Raw genomic sequence first — 5,830 nt, 5'->3', positions numbered from 1 at the left:
TTCCCTGATAATTGCTTGTATTTCTGTGGGGTTGGTTGTAGTAAGCCCATTTTCATTCATGATTTTGTTTATTTGACTGCTCTCTCTTTTCTTTTTGAGAAGCCTGGCTAGAGGTTTGTTAATTTTGTTTATTTCTTCAATAAACCAACTCTTGTTTTCATTGATCTGTTCAACCATTTGTTTGGTTCCTATATTGTTTATTTCTACCCTAATTTTTGTTACTTCTCTTCTTCTACTGGTTTTGGGGTGCTCTTGCTGCTCTCCCTCTAGTTCCTTTAGGTACTCTGTTAGATTTTGCGCTAGTACTTTTTCTAATTTCTTAAAATAGGCCTGGAGTGCAATGTACTTTCCTCTTAGGACTGCCTTCGCCGCATCTCAACGCGTTTCGGTTGTTGTAGTTTCATTTTCAATTGTTTCCATATATTTTTAAATTTCTTCTCTAATTGCCTGATTGGCCCATTCGTTCTTTTGTAGGGTATTCTTTTTTTCCTTTTTAAAAAAATTGTTTATGTTTTATTTATTTCTGAGAGAGAGAGACAGCGTGCGCAGGGGAGGGTCAGAGAGAGGGAGACAAAGAATCCAAAGCAGGCTCCAGTCTCTGAGGTAGTTGTCAGCACAGAGCCCGATGCGGGGCTCGAACCCACAAACCGTGAGATCATGACCTAATCCGAAGTCAGATGCTTAACCAACTGAGCCTCCCAGGCGCCCCCCCCCTTTTGTTTTTAATTTTTGGTAGGGTGTTGTTTAACCTCGATAGTTTTGGAGGTTTTCCAGACTTCTTCCTATGATTGATTTCAAGTTTCATAGCATTGTGATCTGAAAGTGTGCATGGTATGATCTCAATTCTGTTATATTTATGGAAGGCTGCTTTATGTCCCAGTATGTGATCTACCTTGGAGAATATGCCATGCGAACTTGAGGAGAAAGTGAATTCCATGAACTCAGGATGTAGAATTCTAAATATATCTGTCAGATCCATCTGGTCCAATATGTCATTCAAATCCATTGTTTCTTTAGTGATTTTCTGTCTACTTGGTCTGTCTATTGCTGTGAGTGGAGTATTAAAGTCCCCTGCTATTAGCACATTCTCATCTATAAGATTGTTTCTGTTTGTGATTGACTGATATATTTAGGTGCTCCCATATTTAATGCATAGACATTTATAATTGTTAGTTCTTCCTGATGGATAGACCCCATAATTATTATATAATGTTCTTCTTCATCTCTTGTTACTGCCTTTAAGTTAAAGTCCAGTTTGTCTGATATAAATATAGCTACTCTAGCTTTCTTTTTATTTCCAGTAGCATGATATCTAGTTTTGCATCCCCTTACTTTTAATCTGAAGGTGTCCTCCAGTCTAAAATGAGTTTCTTGTAGATAGCAAATAGGTGGATTTTGTTTTTTTATCCATTCTGCTACCCTATGTCTTTTGATTAGAGCATTCAGCCTATTTACATTCAGTGTTATTATTGAAATATATGGGTTTAGAGTCATTGTGTCATTTGTGGGATTCATGTTTGTGGTGGTGTCTCTAACACTTTGCGTTCCTTGCAACATTTCCCTCAGAAGGTCCCCCTCAGGGTTTCTTGTAAGGCTGGTTTAGTGCTGACAAATTCTTTCAATTTTTGTTTATTTGGAAAGACTTATCTCTCCTTCTATTGTGAATGACAGCCTGACTGGATTCTTGGCTGCATATTGTTTCTGTTTATGACATTGAAGATTTCCAGCCATTCCTTTCTGGCCTGCCAAGGTTCAGTAGAAATCGGAATCAATGCTCTTAGGTCATGATCCTAGGGACCTGTGATCCAGTACTCCTTCGGGTTAGTGCTGAGCATGGAGCCTACTTATGATCCTCTCTCTCTCTGTTTCTCTCTGCCCAACCCCACTTGTACTCTCTCTCTCCCAAGGATATAAACATCTAAAAATATATATATGTATAATGAGATCTGGGTAACTGTCCTCACTCCATGGTTTACTCTATGGATCATCTGCTTAGGTTTGAGTCAGAGGTTAAGCTCAAATTGAGCCAATCCAAGCTCTTACTCAGGGTAGTCATTAACTTTTGTTGGATCCTTTCTGTTTCCACTACAGGACACTATGCCCATGGGGTGTTTTGTCTGAAGTCAAAGATAAGGTAGAAAGAAAAGGTTAAGTAAAATGTGGAACAAAGGTCTGTGGGTAGAAGCAGGTAAGCAGTGAAGGTCAGGTCTTGAAGTCTAGCTGGTGACATTAACACCCTCTTTCGTATTAGGTACCATTATTAACACTGCCTGCATCTGCTTGTTAACTGGTATTTGATGCAGGGACTGCTGACCTTCAGGTATGTGGCCATAGGATTCTCTCAGGAGGAGTGGGGATGCCTGAAGCACAGTCAGTGGGATCTGTACAGGGACGTGATGTTAGAGATCTATGGGCACTTCCTCTTCTTGGCTGAGGACAACTCCTTCCAGACTTCCCAAACCACACTCAGGATTTTGTTCCTTCCTTTGAAGACTGTCTCTTTGACAATTCTTCTTTGCATGACTGGAATTCAGATCCCTGCAGTGAGGAAAACAAGTAGGCATTTGTAGATGTAGAGAAATACCTTGATGTTTCCTTTTCAGCTTTAGTTTCCCCTTCTTTAGGGTAACATCATCATTTCTGTAGATTAATGGAAATTCTAAACATTGAGTGGCATTGGTATTTCCAACACCTTAAACTGCAATCGCAACTCATTATTGTAGGAGTAATACTCGGAGGTGGAGGTTAAGATCTGAATGTTGAAAATCCCTCCTCTGTGTTCTTTTTTTTTTTTTTGACCAAAGAAGACATTTATTGAACATTTACCCACCACTGGACTTAGGCCCGATAGAGGGTGTCTCCCGCTTCCTGATTTATTTTCAGCCCTTGAGGGCATCATTGTAGATCAAGTCCAAGGCCCCCAGGAAGGTGACATATTCCTGGAAGTTCACCTCCTGGTCCTTGTTCCGGTCAAGGTCGCCCATCAGCTTTGCAATCTCAGCATCCTGCATCTTTGGGCCAATGGTGAGCTCTTTCTGGATCAGCTCCTTCAGCTCCTTCTTGCTCAGGGTGTTCTTGTCGCCNGTGTTCTAAAGGGGTCGTTAGGCAACAGCATTTGGGAAATCATTTTCTAGAATTCTATAATGTCTTTTATTTTCTACTGAGTCCAGTATTCAATTGTAAGGTAGAATCTCCATCAATACTCCTATTCCTTTTTTCTGTAAACAGGTCTGTGTCAAAACCAGACCTGGTCATCTTTGTGGAATAAAAGGAGACTTGAGACGTGAAGAGAAAGGAGACAGTAGCCTCTTACCCAGGTAGGTGGGAATGAATGAAGCAGATGACAGAGGTGAAGTCTCAATATGAAGGAGGAAAACAGACCTTAAAATGTGGTTTGAGCAACTTTCCTTGAATGAAAATTAGTTTGAGAAGCCTAGTTTTAGGTCTCTGCCCCTCACAGAGGGACATCTGCTTTCCAACACATCGCCCTCTTACATTCTCCACCAATCATCCTTCAGTTCCACTCACGGTCCTTCACATCCACAGCGAGGGCCTCCATAATATGATCAGTTCTGCATTGCTTTCAGGGTCTTCGGGAAATGGCTGTATTTCTGAGGAACTCTGTGCGAATCATTTCTGAGTTCTGTTCTGCCTTGTGTGAGAAGTGTGTCACGGTGTGTGATGGGCATGTTGGAGTTTGTGCAGAAATCCCCGGAACACTAGAGGCAGATAGCACATGTTATCTGGTTTCTGCTTTCCAATATTATGGAAGCTTTGACTGTAATCATTCAAAGTTGAGATCCAGTCATTTTATCAGATAACAAAATACCTCCTTAAAATGTGAACATCTAGTCCTTTATTTCACTTTAAAAGTTCTTTTTCCAGGGCACATGAGTTAATCAGTCAGTTAAGTGTCTGACTTTGGCTAAAGTCATGATCTCACAGTTCATAAGTATGAGTCCCGTGTAGGGCTCTGTGCTGACAGCTAAGAGGAAGCTTGGAATTCTGTCTCCCTCTCTCTCTACCGCTCCCTTACATGCTTATTTTAATAGATCCCGCCTATTACACAGATTTTAAGGGTATAATTCATTCTTTAGAATTAAGCCAACAGAAACCTTTCAATTCTTTCTTTCTTTCCTTATTTTCTTTTCTTTGTTTCTTTGTTTCTTTCTTTCTTTTCTTCCTTCCTTCCTTGCTTCCTTCCTTCCTTCCAGTCTGTCTTGTCTTTTCTTTCTTTCTTTCTTTCTTTCTTTCTTTCTTTCTTTCTTTCTTTCTTTCTTTCTTTCTTTCTTTCTTTCTTTCTTTCTTTTTCTTTCTTTCTTCCTTCCTTCCTTCCTTCCTTACTACCTTCCTACCTTCCTACCTTTCTTTCTACCTTTCTGTCTGTCTTTGTTTCTTAGTTTCTTTCTTTCTTTCTGTCTTCCCGTCTTTCTGTCTTTCTTTCCTTCTCTCCTTCCTTCCTTCCTTCNCACTAGAGGCAGATAGCACATGTTATCTGGTTTCTGCTTTCCAATATTATGGAAGCTTTGACTGTAATCATTCAAAGTTGAGATCCAGTCATTTTATCAGATAACAAAATACCTCCTTAAAATGTGAACATCTAGTCCTTTATTTCACTTTAAAAGTTCTTTTTCCAGGGCACATGAGTTAATCAGTCAGTTAAGTGTCTGACTTTGGCTAAAGTCATGATCTCACAGTTCATAAGTATGAGTCCCGTGTAGGGCTCTGTGCTGACAGCTAAGAGGAAGCTTGGAATTCTGTCTCCCTCTCTCTCTACCGCTCCCTTACATGCTTATTTTAATAGATCCCGCCTATTACACAGATTTTAAGGGTATAATTCATTCTTTAGAATTAAGCCAACAGAAACCTTTCAATTCTTTCTTTCTTTCCTTATTTTCTTTTCTTTGTTTCTTTGTTTCTTTCTTTCTTTTCTTCCTTCCTTCCTTGCTTCCTTCCTTCCAGTCTGTCTTGTCTTTTCTTTCTTTCTTTCTTTCTTTCTTTCTTTCTTTCTTTCTTTCTTTCTTTCTTTCTTTCTTTCTTTCTTTCTTTCTTTTTCTTTCTTTCTTTCTTCCTTCCTTCCTTCCTTCCTTACTACCTTCCTACCTTCCTACCTTTCTTTCTACCTTTCTGTCTGTCTTTGTTTCTTAGTTTCTTTCTTTCTTTCTGTCTTCCCGTCTTTCTGTCTTTCTTTCCTTCTCTCCTTCCTTCCTTTCTTCCTTCCTTCCTTCCTTCCTTCCTTCCTTCCTTCCTTTCTATCTTTCTCTTTCTGTCTTTGTTTGTTTGTTTCTTTCCTTCCTTCCTGTCTTTCTGTATTTCCTTCCTTCCTTCCTTCCTTCCTGTCTGTCTGTCTCTGTTTCTTTCTTTGTTTCTTTGTTTCTTTCTTTCTGTCTGTCTGTNGTTTGTATTTCTTAGGCGTTGGTTGTTTTAAACCCATTTTCATTTTGATTTTGTCTATTTGGGTGCTCTTTATTCTCTTTTTGAGAAGCCTGACTAGAGGTTTATCATTTCTGTTTATTTTTTCAAGAAACAACTCTTGGTGTCATTGTTCTGTTCAAATGTTTTTTTTTTTTATTCTATTTTTTTTTCTTCCCCAGTCTTTCTTTCTTTGTTTCTTTCTTTGTTTCTTTGTTTCTTTCTTTCTGTCTGTCTGTCTGTCTTCCTGTTTTTCTGTTTTTTTGTCTCTCTTTCTTTCTTTCCTTCTCTCCTTCCTTCCTTTCTTTGTTTCTATCCTTCTCTCTTTCTTTGTTTTTTCTTTGTTCCTTTGTTTGTTTCTTTGTTACTTTCTTTCTTACATTCTTTCTTTCCTTCCTTCCTTCCTTCCTTCCTTCCT

At 39.1% G+C, this 5,830-nt stretch overlaps 1 long non-coding RNA gene across 1 annotated transcript in view; it reads left to right on the top strand.

Annotated features, from left to right (window-relative positions):
- Positions 1 to 3,234: 3,234 nt before the first annotated feature.
- Positions 3,235 to 5,830, top strand: part of LOC144240633 (uncharacterized) — a 5,407-nt gene continuing 2,811 nt past the window's right edge. Inside the window, exon 1 of the long non-coding RNA XR_013337782.1 lies at positions 3,235 to 3,317. This is a non-coding gene — a long non-coding RNA (uncharacterized LOC144240633). The remainder of the gene's footprint in view (positions 3,318 to 5,830) is intronic.

Source organism: Crocuta crocuta, unplaced genomic scaffold (genome assembly GCF_008692635.1).
Source record: "Crocuta crocuta isolate KB4526 unplaced genomic scaffold, BGI_CrCroc_1.0 scaffold1559, whole genome shotgun sequence".
NCBI classification, from domain to species: domain Eukaryota; kingdom Metazoa; phylum Chordata; class Mammalia; order Carnivora; family Hyaenidae; genus Crocuta; species Crocuta crocuta.
Note: the sequence above shows the minus strand (reverse complement) of the source record. Positions and strands in the feature narration are given on the sequence as shown.